Source organism: Hippopotamus amphibius, chromosome 2 (genome assembly GCF_030028045.1).
Source record: "Hippopotamus amphibius kiboko isolate mHipAmp2 chromosome 2, mHipAmp2.hap2, whole genome shotgun sequence".
Taxonomy (NCBI): Eukaryota; Metazoa; Chordata; class Mammalia; order Artiodactyla; family Hippopotamidae; genus Hippopotamus; species Hippopotamus amphibius.
Genome location: NC_080187.1, coordinates 143,394,800 through 143,414,766, shown reverse-complemented (window position 1 = coordinate 143,414,766; position 19,967 = coordinate 143,394,800). Strand labels below are relative to the sequence as shown.

General features: G+C 41.5%; 1 long non-coding RNA gene across 3 annotated transcripts in view; it reads right to left on the bottom strand.

Moving 5' to 3' along the window:
* Nucleotides 1-9,282: 9,282 nt before the first annotated feature.
* LOC130843998 (uncharacterized) overlaps nucleotides 9,283-19,967 on the bottom strand; it is a 29,821-nt gene continuing 19,136 nt past the window's right edge. For all 3 annotated transcript variants that reach the window (XR_009051118.1, XR_009051120.1, XR_009051119.1), the window contains exon 6: nucleotides 9,283-9,663. This is a non-coding gene — a long non-coding RNA (uncharacterized LOC130843998). The remainder of the gene's footprint in view (nucleotides 9,664-19,967) is intronic.

Genomic DNA, 19,967 nt, shown 5'->3' with positions numbered 1-19,967 from the left:
ATGGGGTTTCTGAAAATGATGGGTTGCCAGGGCTGCAGGGGCACTTCCAGTTCCCCGAGTCCAAAGACCTCATGTTATAGCTGAGGCCGCTGTGGCCTGGAGGGCCCTGTGCATGTCCTTTGCTTGGCACCAGTCTTTCTGAGATTGGGTCCAGCATGCATCCAGGGCTACCCTGAGCGGCGGTCCCTGAGATCGGTAGGTCACAGCCTGTGATGGCTTGGGCTGCTGCCTTGTGTGCAGTGCGGCCAAAGAGGATTTGAGCTGCGGGGCCCTGAGCCAAAGGGACTTGAGCCCCAGCATCGGCAGGGGCAGCTGTCTTTGGTGGCATCAGGACTGCCACCAAGACCAAGGAACAGAGGGAAAGACACAGGAGGGCTCACTCCACAACACCGGGCCCTCCAAGGAACCACCCCTGGGCTGGGGAGGCAGGAAAAATTGAGTTGGGTTGGTGGGGCTGGACTTCTCCCCTCTGATCATTGTTTGGAGCCGCTGCTCCCCACCCCACCTTTGCTGCCTGCCGCACAGGCTGCTCCTCCGTCTAGGTGGTACCAGGGACCAGGATGCTGGGAGAGGCATCCTAACGGCTGACCACAGATGCCATTCCAGAGGCAGAGGCCAAGGGCCCTAGGATGCTCGGACAATGCCACAAAGGGGAGGAGGGCAGGACCTCCCATATCCCCTGAGTGTGAATAGAAATGGTACCTCAGGGGAAGTAGCCAGATGCAGGTGCCAAGAGCACGCTGGCCTGGATGTCTGGTCTGAGGTAGACTTGACTTTGTGCATCGCGAGGAACAGGCGTAGATAGATGATCAGACTGTGGGGAAGTAGGATTGGCCTTATTCCTGGGTGTTAACACTTTTCTGTGGGGATCCCCGTCCCTCCCGGCAACCTACTGGGCAAGAAGGGAGGCCCAAACCACAAGACACGGAACGGCTGGGGCTTTTGCCCACTCCACTGGGCCAACAGAAACACAAGAGGCACTACTGTTCCCCAAGGACACGTCAGTTGAGGGGCCCAGGGGTGCTCCAGGCAGCACACCGGCTGTCCTCTGTGAACTGTCAGGTCCCGCCACGCTGAGGGTGTGGCCCCACCTCTGCTTGGGCTGCCTCGTCGGTAGGGCAGTTGGTTGCAAATCTATCAGCTGAGAAAGGCCAGTCTTGCTTGAGGCAGAATGACACCCAGGTCCAGGGAACACGTTCTTGAATGCCTGAAGGGATGGGGTGGTAGGGGACAGCCCAGAGGGAGGACATGAGTACATTCGTCAGCCTTGTCCCCCGGTGCATCAAGGATGTAGCTCTTCCATATAACCCCACCGCCCAGCACTCCTGCAGAGAAACTCTTTGGACTGTGCTCTCCAATGACGGCGGATGCCCCCTTGTCCAATGGCGTCCGGTTCTCCCAAACCGGACGTCATCTTTGACCCCAAGACAATTAGTTAACAAGTGGTGTCGATTCCCGCTCCCCAGCCCTTTCACGGCAATGCCCGCCCGCTCAGGCACACCCCATCTCCAGACGACTCCACAGCCTGGCTGCCCATCGTGGAATTTCTGCACTGGTTCCCCACTGGTCTCCCAGTCTCCAGGCTCAACCCTTCCAGACCTCTCCAGGCACCACTGACAAGTGATGCTCCCCTGACACCGCTGACCACCCGTTTCTTCCTGGTTCACAAAACCTTCAACATCTTCCCATCACCCACAGATGAATGCCCAAACTCTTACTTGGGGTGAGGGTCCAGACCCTCCGTGTCCCTCCCTCCTCTCCTGCAGACGCCTTCCATCCTCGGCCAGACGTTTCCCCAGTTGTTCCCGAGCACTTGGCTCACACCCCCGTCTCCCTTCCCCGTTAAGGGCCTTGACTTTCGCTCAGATTCCAGCCTGCATCCCCCTCTGCGGGTGCCCAGTGCTCTCTAGGAATCTTACAAACTGATTAGTTTCCGCCTGCTGCCTCCCATGGTGCCTGTATTTGTCTGTATTTCTCGCCACACTGTGAATTCCTTGAGGGCGTGGATTGTGTTTTGTGGTTCTCTGAAGCCTCAGCCTTGAGCAAAGGCTGTGCTTGCCCTGCCTGCCGGCTTGGGGTTTAAGATGTTCCCACGACCCCCCCGGGCCAGGTCTAGGGGAATTGCAACCTTCAGTAGGAGACAGGAAGCCGTCGACTCAATACTAATGTCAAGGATGGCCTGGAAGAAACCTGGGCTGAGATGAAGTGAGCAGAGAGAAAGGGAGAGAGGAAGAAAGAGTCGAGGGGTGGCTCCTTGTGTTCTTGAGGGAGAAGGGGAAACGCTCTGTACCCACTAACGGGGAATCCCAACCCTGCCCCAGCCCCTGAGCAGCCTGAGCAGAAATTGCTGTCACTGGGCCCAGTGTCCACTGCACCCACTCAGGCTCCCCAGACATGCGGAGTGGGGGTGGGGTGGGGCAGACAACCTGGGTGCAGGTCCTCAGAGAAGCTGCTGGGGCTGGAAGTGGTGTCACAGACACAACAAGGACCACTTGTTTCAGGGGACCTCTCCTTTCGGGGGGGTGAATGTCTCAGATGCAGAGGGACCGCACCCCCCAGGGAGGGATGGAGGAAGAACGTGAGTGCAGGTGTCAGCTGGCAGCAGAGGAGCTCCTGGCTGGGGCAGCAAAGGCCACGGCGGGGAGGGTGGGGGCACGGGGGAGGGCCCAGAAGACTGCAGATTTCTTCTGTCAAAACTAAAAGACTCAGCCAAGTGACTCCCAGGGTCTCATCCGCTCTAAGCTGGAGTGAAACGTCATCTCAGGTGTCCCTAAACCCCTGCCGTTCAGGATGTGGGTGGCAAACAGCCTCTGCTGGATTCTCAGGGTCAGGTAAAGTCTCTGTTATGTAAAAGGTTTTCTGGGTGGAGAAACGGGGTTCAGAACTGAAAGATGGGGTCCTCCACCTGGCGGGGTAGGTGGGCAGAGGCTGGTGCCCAGGCCTGCCTGGGCTGCAGTGCCAACCGACTGTTGTCCTGGAGATGCTGGGGATGGGGACAGTGTGCCCACCCCCCCCCCCCCCAGGAGCAGGATCTGACCCTGCCTCCCTCCTCCTCATACCCACTTCTCCCCATTCGTTCCCCTCTCACCAGAGCTGCAAGCATCCTGGGCTCAGACGCAGTTCACATCACCATCTTGTAAAGGATGAAGAGAGAGGAGGTGGGTGGGGAGGTTCAGGGAAAACAGCCATGGAGGGCCATGCGGCCAAGCCCTGTCCACACCCAGCCTGGCCTCCATGAGACTTTGCTGATAGCAGAGTCTCCCCAAGAGGCAGTGCAGCAGCCAGCCTCCTGAAGCCTCCCCCTGGGGGATGTGGCCGGTGCAGACGGTGGTTCTGAGATCTGTTCAGATTTGGAGGTTTCCCTGGTATCCCTCGAGAATAAAGGCTCCTTGCCAGTGTGCAAGGCTGAATTAGATGCACCTCCTATTTCACACTGCTGTGTTTTTCACGCTGCCAGTCGCAAACCGTTAGTGGGTTGTGAAGTCAATTTAGTGGTTTACAGTCAGCACTTTAAAACAACAGATTAAAAACAAAAGCCTCAGTGTATCGCATTTAGAAAGGGTGAACATTTTTTTTCAATGTATATACATGTCTCCATACCTATAACTATACTTATACCTCTATTGTATCTAGATATCTGTACTGGGTGGTGATGAAAAAACACATTTACTTCTCATTGTGGTTTTGGGAGTCAAAACAAATTGAACAACGTTGGTCTAGACTACAACATCGCTGCTGGGACCAGCTGGCCCTGCAGTAGCACAGAGAGACACCAAGCCTGAAGCTTGGGGCATCTATTGGCCTCATGGACCCAGAGGCCTGGGGTTGAGGTGACCACCTTGTGGGGCCCCATCTCTCCTTGGTGACTGGACATGCTGGGGGTCCCGGATGCAAAGGACTGTGATGAGAAACCTCCTTTGGAGGACTCTCATTGTATCTCTGTTTAAATGCCACCACTTTTCATTGCTTTGGCGCTCACGTTTGCTTCTGAGATGTAGAGACTGGAAAGAGAGCCCAGGAGAACTTGGAAGAACTGCAGGATGGGGAGGCAGAATGGGAAACCGGGAATTTGTCAGGGAGTGTCAGTGGGCTTCTGGGACATGCTATTTGAGCTTAGAGGATGGGCAGGGACATGCGCTCTCAAGTTTTCAGCCTGCTTTGCTAAAAGCATGAAATCCAAGGTCTGCTGGAAGAGTTGGAGGTGCCAGGGCCCATGGGGGCCTTCTTCCTGGCAGATCAGTTTCAAAGGGCCCCCCTTCAGCGACCATTAGAGAAGGCACAGAGTCTGAGGAGGGGGCAGGCCCCACCTGATTCCTCATGCAAAGCCACCGTTTCGGCTAGCTGCAAGCTGCAGTAGAGAAACAGAAAAGAGTGCAAGCCTTCCATCATTCACGGTGGGAATGCTTCACAAACAACAGAGAATTAGAGAATAGCATCCAGAACGCTGAGAGGGAGGAGAAAGAATGTAAGGGTGCATGTGCGCGCACACGGTCCTCCTGCCTGGTCTCTAGTGGTGACAGCACTCAGCTGGGAGGATGCACTGTGTGGAGCATCCCTGAGGTAGGGTGGTGGGACCCTCACATGGAGAGATGGCACATTTCACTAAGGAAAAGAAATGATCCAGTATCTAGCCCACTGCTTTAAATCTATACTACATGCTTAATTTAGTTAGAACCATGCCACCAGAGAGTTCAAAATTTGTGCTTGTTAGTCACTGTGGAAACCAGGAAAGGTATTGGTGCCCTGGGTGTGGACAGCATGAAGCAACAGCTGAAATTGGGATTCCAGTGTTCCATGAAAGCTCTGACTTGTGGAGCTTCAATAACGTGGTGTGCTACTTCTGCTTCTTCCAAAACCCTTGTACTTCCCCCTCATTTCCCTCCCCCGTCCCTTTTTCCCTCATGAACCCACCCCCCCCCTTTCCAGGGCTCCCCATCTCCCGAGTTTTTCAATTCATGAAGAAGGTAGAAAAATTAACTGGACAAAGAAAAGGCATAAATTGAGGTGTTGGGTCTAGTCTAGGCTCCTTCCCAGGCTGTGTCTCCATTGACTGGAATTTCTGCTTACTCCCATTTGGGAATAACCAGAAAGGATCCAACTGGTATTCCTTACTGAGCAGAGGCCACCTGTGGGACATTTACCGCGTGATTGTCATGTTTGTTATTCTGGAGTTGGCTGTCACTGCCCGGCGAGGGATCTGAGGACGGGAACTCGGCCCTACCAGAAACCAGATACCAGACCAGAACCAGAATTTGAGTTCTCTGCCTACCAGAGGTGATCAGACTCTGACCCTCAGCTCAAGTTGAGGCCCTTCAACTAAATTCCTGTGTCCAGGACCAGGACAGAAGGAAAAAAGGATGGGATAGGAGGGCTAAAAAGAGGAAAGTGAGAAGGTAGGGGAGAGAGGTCAACAAAGTCTCTTATTCCTTACCAAGTCGGGACACTCTGGCCAGTAATCTGCTTCAGGAATAGACCAGGGACAAAAAAAGAGTCCCAGTTGCGGATGCTGGGTCTGGTCCATCAGCAGGCAAGTTGGTCCTCGAGTACCCTGAGCAGTCAGGATGTCAGCTGTAGCAAAGAAGGGGTCCCATCTGGGTCGCCAGTTGTTGCAGGAAGAGAGACCCCTTTCAGGGCCTGAAAATGGGATCTTGTCTAACACTAGGAAATGAACTGTCCAAGAAGAGGCACGTGCTGACAAAGCAAGAGACTTTATTGGGAAGGGGCACCTGGATGGAGAGCAGGAGGGTAAGGGAACCCAAAAGGACTGTTCTGCCACGTGGCTCATAGTCTGGGGTTTTATGGTGATGGGGTGGGTTTGAGGTTGTCTCTGGCCAATCACTCTGACTTAGGGTCCTTTCCTGTGGCGTGTGCATCTCTCAGCAAGAGCTGCAGCAGCCGCACCCCAGCCCTGAGCCTTTGCCTGTGCCAGGGCTGCCCCACCTCTCCCCACCCCTATTGTACTGTTTCATTTCCACATATGTGTGAATATCCAAATTTTCCTGCTATTGATCTCTAGCTTCATTCCATTTTGGTCAGAGAACATACTTTGTATGACTTCAATTCTTATTAAGACTTGTATCGTGGCCTAGCATATGGTCTATCCTGGAGAATGTTCCATGTATAATTTGAAGAATGTGTATATTTCTGTTGTTGGATGCAATGTTTTAGTTGCATTTTAAGTGGTTGTATTACAGCGTTGTTCAAATCTTCTATTTCCTTGTTGATCCTCTGTGTACTCATTGTATCCATAATTGAAAGTGGAGTATTGAAGACTCTAACAATTATTGTTGTCTGATTCTCCATTCAGTTCTGTCAGATTTTGCTTCATGTATTTTGGTGCTCTGTTATTAGGTATGCATGTTTGTAATTGTTATGTCTTCTTGATAGGTTGTCTCTTTTGTCATGAAAAAATGTCCTTTGTTCCTAGTAACAATTTTTGTTTTAAAGTGTTCTTTTGTCTGATATTAGTACCTTTTAGTTTCAACCTATTTGTATCTGAATCTAAGGTGCATCTCTTGTAGATAGCATATAATTTGATTGTTTTAAAAAAAAATCCCCTATGACAATCTCCACCTTTTGTTGTAGTGTTCAATCCACTTATATTGAGTGTCCTTTCTGATATGGTAGAATTTAATGCCTTCCTTCTGGCTATTTGTTTCCTGTATGTTTTATGTCTTTTGTTCCTCTATTTCTCCATGACTGCCTTCTTTCTGTTGAACAGATATGCTCTAGTGCACCATTTCAATTACCTTGTCATTTCTTTCATTATATATCCTTTGAGTTATTTTTCTTAGTGGTTGTCCTGGATATCTTAGTTTATAATAATCTAGTTCAGATTAATACCAACTTTATTTCAACAATATGCAAAATTTTGCTCCTACACAGTTCTATTTCTCCCTTCCTTTGTGTTATTATCCTCCACATTAAATCTTTATATACTGGATGCCCATCCACATCTCACTGCCATATCACATTACTGCCTGCTGGTCTCCACAGTTTATGATGAAAAATCAGCTACTCATCTTAACGAGGATGTCATGCACATTTTGGTGATAAGTCATTTCTCTCTTTTGGCCTTTAAGATTCTCTCTGTGTCTCCAGCTTTCAACAGTTTGATTATGATCTGTCTTGGTTTGGCTCTGTTTGAGTTTATCCTTCTTGGACTTCATTGAGCTTCTTGGGTCTGTAAGCAAATGTTTTTCATCAAATTTGGGAACTTTTCTGCCATTATTCCTTCAAATATTCTTCTTTTTCCCTTTCTCCTCTCCTTCTAGTATTCTCATTATGGATATGTCAGTACACTTGATGCTGTCCCAGAGGTCTCTGAGGCTTTATTCAATTTATTTTTTTTCCTTTATATTCCTCAAGACTGGTAAACCCAATGGGCCTGTCTTCAAGGTCACTGATTCCTTCTTCCACCTGCTGAAACCTGCTGTTGAACACCTCTAGTGAATTTTTCATTTCAGTCATTGTACTTTTAACTCTAGACTGTCTATGTGGTTCTTTATAATTTCTATCTATTGATATTCTCTTTGGTGATACATTGTTTTCATACTTTAGTTGTTCAGATAGTATTTCCTTTAGTTCTTTGAACGTATTTTAAATAGCTGATTTAAAGTCTTTGGTCTGCTCTTAGGAACTATTTCTATTGATAGTGTTTTCCCTTCTGCACATGGATCACGCTTTTTTGTTTCTTTGCATGTTTTGTAAAATACGTTGTTGAAAACTGGACATGTGGCAACTTTGGAAATCAGGTTCTTCCCTCATCCTCAAAGGTTTTTGTAGTTGCTGAAATTATTTGTTTAATGACTTTCTTGCACTATCTTTGTAAGGTCTGTATTCTTTTGTGTGTGTGGCCACTGAAGTCTCTGCTCAGTTAGATTAGTGGCCAGCTAATGATTGGTCAAAGATTTCCTTTAATACCTTGAACCAGTAAATCACCCAGTCATTGCCAAGGGGTTCTGTATGATTGTTGTGGCATGCCTTCAACACTCGGCCAGACACTTAATAACTCTGTGTTAGACTTCACTTTCTGCTTGTAAAGAGCCTCGACGGCCGCTAGAGGTGAGCAGTTCTTTTCTGAGCATGCACGCAGTCCTCCGTGTGCCTTAGCCTTTTAGATTCTGAGGAATATTTCAGATTTTCACAGCCCTTATGGACAGCTCCTTCCCTAGATTTTACTTTTAAGCTTTTTGGGTAGCCTCTTGTTTGCCCCAATGGTTATCCACTGCCTCCAGCAGCCATAAAATCAAACAACTGCATCGAAATGTTTTTGCCGACACCCCCAGGGAAAAGATTTTTCACATTGGACGAGCTCCCAGTCTACTCAATAAAGACAGCCCTGCAAGTAGTCTTCCAGGGAGCCACCAGACAGGTCATATAATGACAATTCTGTGGGAATGAGGTAGCTCATTCCTGATAGCTCCAACCCTGATTTGCCTCTCCTGTTGCCTTCTATTTTTCCCTATGATTGTGGCTGTTGATTTTCAAGGCTCTCATGGAGCTGGAGAGAGGGGGATAGAAATAGGACAAGTTATATTGCCACAAAACTCACTGTCATTACTGAGATTGAGCCACTTTTCTTGATTAAAACTCCCCAGAATGCTACACTCTCTCGGTTAGTTTCCAGAGTTCTGAAAAACTGGTTCTGGCAATTTTGGTTAGTTTTCTTATCACCTTTATGGAGGTTATAATTTTTTGAAGGTCCTTACTGCATTTTCACTGATATCACTTCCTGGCCAACATCTTGACTATAACCCGTGAGAGACACCTACAAAGCCACTCCCAAATTCCTGACCCACAGAAACTGAGATAATAAATGTTTGTTCTTTTAAGTTGCTAAGTGTTTGAGTAATTTATTATGTACCAATGGATTATTAATAGCATTTGCAAAAAACTGTGTATATTTCTCTCCTTCTAAATACATACTGAAGCACACTTTCCACAGTGCCCTACACTTTTTTCACTTAGTGAGTACTGGTTTCTTTCCCATTCCTATTTCATGGCTCTTTGAGATTCCCCTGTGCATGCATGTGACCAATAACTTATGATGGATGTCTGTCTCCACTCACTTAATGACGAATATGAAGATTATATGCAGTTTTCTGCTCTTTCAAATAATGCCAAGATGAAGCCTTATTAATGCAAGATTTCTCGTGTGTAGGAAACTCCCATTTCTAATTTTGTGTCTTTTCTCTAAAAACATTTTGTTTCCAAAGAAATGAAAACTCTGAATGAATCTAGTGGCAACCATAAGGACAAGGCAAGTATATTACTGAAAGGAAGTCTAGAGTTTTGAGGATTCAGGAGCTGGTCGATACCACTGACCCAGATTTCTTCCATCCTTCAACTCTGTCACTGTTGGAGGTGGCTTCATCCTTGGACTGGTAGCAATATGGCTGCAGCAGTCCCAGGTGTCACATCCAGACCCAACCCACCTCGAGAGAGAGAGGGAGAGAGAGAGAGAGGGGAGATGGTCTTTCCCTGTGGCTCTTTGGTGGGAGTGAGTACTTGATTCAGAATCATCCTTGTAGACTTCTCTTTGTGGCATGTTCGGCAGAACAGGGTCACCTGTCCATTGCTGGAGCATCACTGGTAGATAGAAGGTAATCATCTGGTGGGAGAGGCAACCCCAGTGTTGGTGAAGCAGAGATGGTGACCTTCCTGCAGGCAGTGAGGATCAACATTAAACCCGAACTTGGAGCTTTGTTCTAAGGTTTGTTTGTTTGTTTGTTTATTATTTACTTTTGGCTGCAAGGGGTTTTCATTGCAGTATGCAGGATCTTCGTTGTGGCATGCAAATTTCTTAGTTATAGCATGCAGACTCTTAGTTGCTGCATGCATGGGGGATCTAGTTCCCTGACCAGGGATCAAACCCAGACCCCCTGCATTGGAAGCATGGAGTCTTGCCCACTGAACCACCAGGGAGGTCCCCTGATCCAAGGTCTTGATGTCACAGTACAAGTACAGAATTTAGTCAAAAGTACCAAACTACCTTACAGAGTATCCCATAGGAGAAGTGTTCTCAAATCTACTAAGAAAAGACTTGTAGAATTTCCTGCTTATTGTGTTATCATCAATTTTGAACTGATCTTATTCTGTTTTTACTTTGGCTGCTAGGAAACTCCAAGCTAAATTTGCTGCTACTTGTAGCAATTATGGCACACTGTCGCATGTTTTATCCTCCCATTATCTGTGTGAAAGTTTTAATCTTGTGTGAAATTCTGGAAACTATACATTCTTGCAATGGAGCATATTAAAAATAGTATTTCTAAGTTTCAATTTATAAAAGTTAATCTTAAGGGAAAATCATTTGGGAGGTAAATCATTTTTTTCCTTCTGAAGTCATGTAAAGATACTGTATTAAGATCTCCAGTAAAGGTAAATCCATAAGTACATATTACAAAAGAGTATTATTGCAATTTTGGCTTGAAATTCCACTTTTTATTTTCTACAGATTTAAAAGACACATACATAAAAATTACAAATCTGTGTTAATGGCCACCCAATGTAATATACATCATTTGTGACATCAAGAACAAAGTCAGGTGGAGAAACACAGCTGTATAGAAGTTCGTGTATACAACTGAAATATAGGTCAGTATCAACTTAACCTGCTACAACTTCAGGATGTCATATGTAAGTTCTATGGTAACCATAAAAAAAGTTATCTGTAGAATACTTGCAAAGCAAATGAGAAGCAGATCAAACATGGTGCTACAAAAAAAAAGAAATCAAACAGAAAGGCAATAATAGAAAAAGTGAGGGACAAAAAGGCTATCAGACATGCAGAAGACAAAATGGCAAAAGTAAGTCCTCCTCTGTCAGCAATTATTTTAATTGTAAATGGATTAAACTCCCCAATCAAAGGGCACAGCTGACAGAATGGGTAAAAACACATGATCCAACTATATTTTGTCTACAAAAGACTCACTTACATTAGATATCAGCACATAGGTTGAAAGTGAAAGGAAGGAAAAAGATATTCCATGCAAATAACCAAAAGAGAGCTGAGGTGGCTTGGTAATATAAGACAAAATAGACTTTAAAAATCCAAAAATGGTTCCAAGAGACAAAGAAGGACATTATTAATAAATAGGTCAATTCACCAAGAAGATGTAACAATTAAAAGCACATACACACCAAACAATTACAGTTCCAAAATATATGAAGAAAACACACATAATTGAAGAGAGAAACAGACACTTCTACAATAATAGTTGGTGAGGTCAATAACACACTTTGAATAATGGATAGGACAGCCAGATCAATAAGGAATTGAGGATTTGAACAACACTATAAACCAACTAACTGGACCTAACAGACATAGAGAACATTCACCCAATAACATTTAGAATACATATTTTTCTCAAGTGCAAATGGAACATTCTCCAGGACAGATTATATGTTAGGCCACAAAACAAGTCAATGCATTTTAAAACATCAAAATCTTACAAAGTACCTTTTCCAGTAACAATGGAATGAAACTGGAAATCAATAGCAGAAAGCAAAATGAAAAATTCACAAGTGTATGGAAAGTAAACAATATGCTCTTATCCAAGGGGTCAAAGAAGAAACCACAAAGGAAATTGTAAGATACTAGACACAAATAAAAATGAAAACAGGACTTCCTAGGTGGTGCAGTGGTTAAGGATCCACCTGACAAGGCAGGGGACATGGGTTCAATCCCTGCCCCAGGAAGATACTACATGCCTCGGAGCAACTATGCCCGTGTGCCACAACTATTGAGCCTGCACTCTACAGCCTGTGAGCTACAACTATTGAGCCTGTGTGCTGTAACTACTGAAGCCTGCGTGCCTAGAGCCCATGCTCTGCAACAAGAGAAACCACCAAAATGAGGAGCCTGTGCACTACAATGAAGAGTAACCCCTGCTCGCTGCAACTAGAGAAAGCTCATGTGCAGCAATGAAGACCCAATGCAGCCAATAAATAAATAAATTAATTAATTAATTAAAAAAAGGAAAACAACATATGGAAAGGTATGGAATGCAGTAAAAGCAGTGCTAAGAGGGAAACTGATATTTGTAAATGCCTATGTTAAAAGATAAGAAAGCTCTCAAATCAACAACCTAAATTTAGGCTGCAAGGAACCAGAATAAGAAAAAATTAAACCCAAAACAAGCAAAAGGAAGGAACTAATAGTCTAGAGCAGAGATAAGAAAAATAGAAAAACAATAGAGAAAATCAACAAAACCTAAGGTTGGTTTCTTGAAAAGATCAACAAAATTGAAAACTTTAGCTAGACTAAGAAAAAGACTCAAATTACTAAAATCAGAAATTACTATTGATTTTACAGAAAAAAAAAAAAAGGATTATAAGGAAGTGTCACAAGCTACTGTATGCCAACAAACTATATCACCTAGATGAAATGTACAAATTCCTACCCACACAACCTACGAAGGCTGAATTACGAAGAAATAGAGAATCTGAATAGACCTAGAACTAGTAAGGATATTCAGTTAGCAATAAAAAACCTACCAACAAAGAAAAGCTCAGGACCAGAAAGCTTCACCTGTGAATTCTACCAAGCTCTGAAATGGAATTAATACCAGTCCTTCTCAAACACTTCCAAAAATTTGAAGAGGAGAGAATATTTCCCAACTCAATCAATGAGGCCAGCATTAACCAGATTCCAAAGCCTGATAAAAACACTACAACTACAGACTGGTATCCCTTATGAATACTGATGCAAAAATCCTCAACGAAATACTAGCAAACAGAATTCAGTAGCATATTAAAGGATCATACACCATGAACAAGTGGGATTTTAGTCCTGCAATAATACAAGGGTGATTCAGCAGCTGAAATCAATTGATGTAATACACCACATGAAAAGAATGGAAGGAAAAAACATGACTATGTAAAATGGTTATTTTGTTTTACCACAGTAAAACAAAGAAAACCTCTGATAAACTGCTTCCCAAAATGATGATTTTACACATCATCACTGCATGATGAGCATTTTACACATTTTACCTGATGAATAACTTCTAGTTGCTCCATGTCTTCACAAACATTTGGTGTGGTCAGTCTTTTTAATGTTTAGCCATCCCAGTGGATGTATAGTAGTATTTCACTGTCATTTTAATGTGCAATTCCCTGATTACTAATGACGTTCAGCAAATTTTCATATATATTCCCTTGTGAAGTGTCTGTTAAAATATTTGGCCATTTTTAATTAGCTGGTTTGGCTTATTATTGAAGTGTAATTCTTTATATATCCTGAATACAGTCCTTTGTCAGATATGATTTGTGCATATTTTCTTTCACTGTGGTTTCCCTATTCATTTTCTTCGCTGTGTTTAGACAAGAATAATTTCTGAATTTTGGTTCTCACCAAATTTTCTTTTTATGGTTGTTGTTTTCTGTACCTCAGATACATCTATCCCATTCCAACTGATTAAGTATATTCTCCTATGTTTTCTCTAAAAGCTTTATGGCTTTGTATTTAGGTGTATGACCCACTGTGAACTGATATTTCTCCACGGAATGAGGCAGGAGTTGTGGTTGATTTTTTGTTGGCTAGAGATACCCAAATATTCCAACACCACTTGCTGAAAAACATTTTGCTTTCCCTAGTGACTGTATACATGTGGCCTGTTTTTGAGATTTCTAGTCTGTCCCATCAACGTATTTGTTATCTTTATGCCAGTATCACACCAGCTTGGTTACTGTAAGTTCTGAAGTCAAATAGCATAAATCGTCCGACTTTTTCAAGTTTGTGTTGTTTATTCAAAGTCCTTCAGCTTTCCAATATATTTTAGAATCAGTTTGTCGATTTTTACCAAAAAAACTGCTGGGATTCCGATCGGGACTGCACTGAATCTATATATCAATTTGGAAAGAACTGTATCTTAACAACATTGAGCCTTCCAATCTGTGGACATGGTACATCTCTCCATTGATTGAAGTGTTCTTCCTCAGCTATGTTTTGTGGTTTTCAGTGTAAAGAACTGGTCTTATTTGTTAAATTTATCCTAAGTAATTTTTGGTTTTTATTGCTATCATAAATGGGATTGGGTATTTAGTTTCATTTTCCAATTGTCTGCAGCAGGTACATAAAATAATACAACTGTCTTTGTATAATGAGCTTGGGTCCTATAACCTTGCTAAATGATCTCCACTTGTTAATGCCAGTAATTGTGTCATACACTCAGTTTTAAAGATTAAAAAGAATTCTGTCATCTGCAAACAGAAACAAATTTATGTCTTACTTTCTGTTCTCTGTATATCTTTTTCTCCCTTGGCTTGTTGCAATGGCTACGACTGCCAATAAAATGTTGGATAGGAGGGGTCAAGATGTGTACCCTTGCCTTGTTTTTAGCCTTAAAATGTATTTAATATTTCCTTCTAAAGTTTATATGGAAAGGTGAAGGATCTTGTATAAATGAAGCAAACTTGAAAAAGTTGGACAATTTATACTATTCGGCTTCAGAACTTACAATAACCAAGTCAGTGTGGTACTGGCATAAAGATAACAGATACACTGATGGAATGGAATAGAATGGGTTTCCTTCCCTTGTTTCCAATCTTAAGAAAAATGTATTTACTATTTCACCATTAAGTATAATGATAACTATAAGTTTTTGTAGATACCCTTTTAAAAATAAGCTCTTCTGGGGAGGGTGGGGGGGACTCAAGGCGGGGGGAGTCAAGGAAGGGAGGGAATACGGGGATATGTGTATAAAAACAAATGATTGAACTTGGTGTACCCCCAAAAAAATTAAAAAAATAAAAAATAAAAAAAAAAAAAAGCTCTTCTATTCCTAGTTGGCTAAATTTTTTTATGATGAATGGATGCTGAATTTTGTCAAATGCTTTTTCTCCATCTATGAAATAATCATGTGGTTTTCTCCTTTAATTAGTATGATGAATTATAATGATTGATTTTTCTGATATTAACCCAACCGTGCATTTCCAAGGATAACTCTATTTAGTGATATATTACCCTCTTTATATACTGTTCAATTAAGTATCTCTGCATCTATATTCATGAGGATAATGAACTGTAGTTTTCTCCTGGTACTGTCTTTGTCAGGTTTACATATCAGGAGTATAATGGCTTCATAAAATGAGTTGAAAAGTGTTCTCACCTCTATTTTCTGATATAATTTGTAAGACTAGCATTATTTCTTCCTTAAATGTTTGATAGACTTCCTCAATGAAACCATTTAGAGTTTTCTTTGTGAAAAACACTTTAAATAAAACATTTTGACAAAGAATTTCTTTATGTGGGGCTCCTAAGGTTATTGGTTAATCTTGTGTGTTTTGGTAAATCTTAATTTTCAAGGAATTTGTCCATTTAATTTAAATAGTCACATTTATTATCACAATACTTCTTTCATTCCTGATATTGGTAATTTGCATTCTCTCTTTCTTCTTGATTATTCCAGCTAAGTATTCACCAATTTTGTTAGTTTTGTCAAAGAATCAACTAGTGGCTTTGTAATTTTTTAATAATTTAATTTTTATTTTATATTGGAGTGTAGTTGATTTACAATGTTGTGTTAGTTTCAGGTGTATAGCAAACTGATTCAGTTTTGGAAATATATATCTATATATAGATATATATCTCCATTCTTTTTCAGATTCTTTTCCCATATATGTCATTACAGAATATTGAGTAGAGTTCCATGTGTTATACAGTAGGTCCTTGCTGATTATTTTATATATAGTAGTGTGTATCTGTTAATCGGAAACTCCTAGTTTATCCCTCCCAACCATGTTTCCCCTTTGGTAACCATAAGTTTGGTTTTCAAGTCTGTGAGTCTGTTTCCATTTTGTAAATAAGTTCATTTTTTATCATTTTTTTTAGATTCCACATAGAAGTGATATCATGTGATATTTTTCTTTCTCTGTCTGACTTAGTTCACTTAGTATGATAATCTCTAAGTGCAACCATGTTGCTGCCAAGGGCATGATAACATCCTTTTTTAATGGCTGAGTAATATTCCACTGTATAGCTGTACCACATTTTCTTTATCCATTCCTCTGTCGATGGATATGTAGCTTGCTTCCATATCTTGACTATTGTAAATAGTGCTGCAAGGAACACTGGGGTGCATGTATCCTTTTGGATTATGGTTTTCTTCGAATATATGCCCAGGAGTGGGATTGCTGGATCGTATGGTAGTTCTATTTTTAGTTTTTTAAGGAATCTCCATATTTTTCTTCAAAGTGGCTGTACCAATTTACATTCCCACCAACAATGCAAGAGGGTTCCCTTTCCTCCACACCCTCTCCAGCATTTATTGTTTATAGACTTTTTGATGATGGCCATTCTGACTACTGTAAGGTAGTTTTTATTTGCATTTCTCTACGAATTAGTGATGTTGAACATCTTTTCATATGCCTCTTGGCCATCTATATGTCTTTTTTGGAGAAATGTCTGTTTAGGTCTTCCACCCATTTCTTGATAGGGTTGTTTGTGTTTTTGATACTGAGCTGCACAAACTATTTGTACATTTTGGAGATTAATCCTTTGTCAGTTGCTTTGTTTGCAAATATTTTCTCCCATTCTGAGCGTTGTCTTTTCACCTTGGTGATGGTTTCCTTTGCTGTGCAAATGCTTTTAAGTTTTATTAGGTCCCATTTGTTTATTTTTGTTTTCATTTTCATTAACTATAGGAGGTATATCAAAAAAGATCTTGCTGTGATTTATGGCAAAGAGTGTCCTACCTATGTTTTTGTCTAAGAGTTCTGTAGTGTCTGGGCTCAAATTTAAGTCTTTAATCCATTTTGATTTTATATTTGTGCATGGTGTTAGTAAATGTCCTAATTTCATTCTTTTACATGTAGCTGTCCAGTTTTCCCAGCACTGCTTATTAAAGAGGCTGTTTTTCCTTCATTGTATATTTTTGCCTCCTTTTTCATAATTAGGTGACCATAAGTGTGTGGGTTTATCTCTGGGCTTTCTATCCTGTTCCATAGATATATATTTCTGTTTTTGTGCCAGTACCATACTGTTTTGATGACCATAGCTTTGTAGTATAGTCTAATGTCAGGGAGCCTGAATCCTCCAGCTCTGTTTTTCTTTCTCAGGATTGCTTTGTCTATTCAGGGTTTTTTGTGTTTCCATAAAAATTAAAAAAAATATTTGTTCTAGCTCTGTGAAAAATGCCATTTGTAACTTGATAAGGATTACACTGAATCTGTACATAGCCTTGGGCAGCATAGTCATTTTGACAATACTGATTCTTCTAATCCAAGAACATGGTATATCTTTCCATCTATTTGTGGCATCTTCAATTTCTTTCATCAGCGTCTTATACTTTTCAAAGTACAGGTCTTTTGTCTCTATAGGTGGGTTTATTCATAGGTATTTTATTCTTTTTGATGTGATAGTAAACGGGATTGTTTCTTTAACTTCTCTTTCTGATCTTTCATTGTTATTATATAGAAAATGCAAGAGATTTCTGTGTGTTAATCCTGTATCCTGCAGTTTTACCAAATTCATTGATTAGCTCAAGTAGTTTTCTGGTAGCATCTTTAGGATTTTCTATGTATAGTATCATGTCATTTGCAAAGAGTGACAGTTTCACTTCTTCTTTTCCAATTTGGATTCTTTTCTTTTCTTTTTCTTCTCTGATTGCTGTGGCTAGGACTTCCAAAACTATGTTGAATAACAGTGGTGAGAGTGGACATCCTTGTCTTGTTCCTTATCTTGGAGGAAATGCTTTCAGCTTTTCACCATTGAGTATGGTGTTAGCTGTGGATTTTTTATATATGGCCTTCATTATGTTGTAGCTTTCCTCTGTTCCCACGTTCTGGAGAGTTTTTATCATAAATGGATGTTGAATATTGTCAAAAACTTATACTGCATGATGATCATACGGTGTTTATTCCTCAACTTTTTGCTGTGGTGTATCACACTGATTTGCAGGTATTGAAGAATCCTTGCATCTCTGGGATAAATCACACTTGATCATACCCACTTGAACGTGGTGTATGCTCCTTTTAATGTATTGTTGGATTCGGTTTGCTAGTATTTTGTGGAGAATTTTTGCGTGTATGTTCATCAGTGATATTGGTCTGTAATTTCCTTTTTTGTGATATCTTTGTCTGGTTTTGGTATCAGGGTGATGGTGGCCTCATAGAATGAGTTTGGGGATGTTCCTCCCTCTGCACTGTTTTAGAATAGTTTCAGAAGGATAGGTGTTAACTCTTCTCTAAATGTTTGATTGAATTCACCTGTGAAGCCATCTGGTCCTGGGCTTTTGTTTGTTGGAAGTTTTTTAACCACACTTTCAATTTCAGTACGTCTGATTTTGGTCTGTTCATAGTTTTTATTTCTTCGTGGTTCAGTCTTGGAAGGTTGTACCTTTCTAAGAATTTGCCCATTTCTTCTAGGTTGTCCATTTTATTGGCTTGTAGTTGCTTGTAATAGTCTCTTATGATCCTTTGTATTTCTGTGGTGTCTGTTGTAACTTCTTTTTTCATTTGAAATTTTATTGGACTTGAGCCCTCTCCCTTTTTTTCTTGATGAGTCTGGCTAAAGGTTTTGTTTATCTTTTCATAGAACCAGCTTTTAGTGTCATTGATGTTTCCTTATTGTTTCCTTCATTTCTATTTCATTTATTTCTGCTCTGATCTTTATGATTTCTTTCCTTCTACCAACTTTGGGTTTTGTTCTTCTTTCTCTAGTTGCTTTAGGTGTAAGGTTAGGTTGTTTACTTGAGAGTTTTTTCTTGTTTCCTGAGGTAAGACTGTGTACCTATAAAATTCCCTCTTAAGACTTCTTTTGCCAAGTCCCATAGGTTTTGTATCATCATTCTTTCATTTTCATTTGTCTCTAGGTATTTTGATTTCCTCTTTGATTTTTCAGTGATCCATTGGTTGTGTAGGAACATACTGTTTGGCCTCCACGTGTTTGCATTTTTTACAGTTTTTTTTTCTTGTTTATTTCTAATCTTACAGCCTTGTGGTCGGAAAAGATGCTTGATATGATTTTGATTTTCTTAAATTTACCAAGGTTTGCTTTATAGCCCAGCATGTGATCTATCCTCGAGAATGTTCCACACGCAGTTGAGAAGGCTGGGTATTCTGCTGTTTTTGGATAGAATGCTCTATAAATATCAATTAAGTCCATCTGGTCTAATGTGTCATTTAAGGCCTGTGTTTCCTGATTGATTTTCTCTCTGGATGATCTGTCCACTGATGTCAGTTGGGTGCTAAAGTACCCCACTATTATTGTGTTACTGTCAATTTCTCTTTTTATGGCTGTTAGCATTTGCCTTATACATTGAGGTGCTCCTATGTTGGGTGCATATATGTTTACAAGTGTTATATCTTCTTCTTGGATTGATCCCTTGATCATTATGTAGTGTCCTTCTTTGTTTCTTATAACAGTCTTTAAAGTCTATTTTGTCTGCTATGAGTGTTGCTACTCCAGCTTTCTTTTCATTTCCATTTGTGTAGAATACCTTTTTCCATCTTCTCACTTTCAGTCTGTCTGTGTCCCTAGATCTGAAGTGGGTCTCTTGTAGACAGCCTATAAATGGGTCTTGTTTTTGTAACCATTCACCAAGTCTATGTTTTTCAGTTGGAGCATTTAATGCGTTTACATTTAAGGTAATTATCAATATGTATGTTAATTGTTTGGGGTTTGTTTTTGTAGGTCTTTTTTCTTTCCTTCCTCTTTTGTTCTCTTCTCTTGTGATTTGGTGACCATCTTTAGTATTGTGTTTGGATTGCTTTTTCTTTTTTGTTTATCTATTCAAGTTTCTTGGTTTGTGGTTACCGTGAAGTTTTGGTATAGCAGTCTCTCTCTCTCTCTCTCTCTCTCTCTCTCTATACACACACACACACACACACACACATATACGTATATGTATATATACATACATAGATACATACACACACACAAGATTGTTTTAAGTTGCTGGTCTCAATTTCAAATGCAGTTTCCACTATCCTCTGTATGTATGCTCCTCATGATTGCTGGTTTG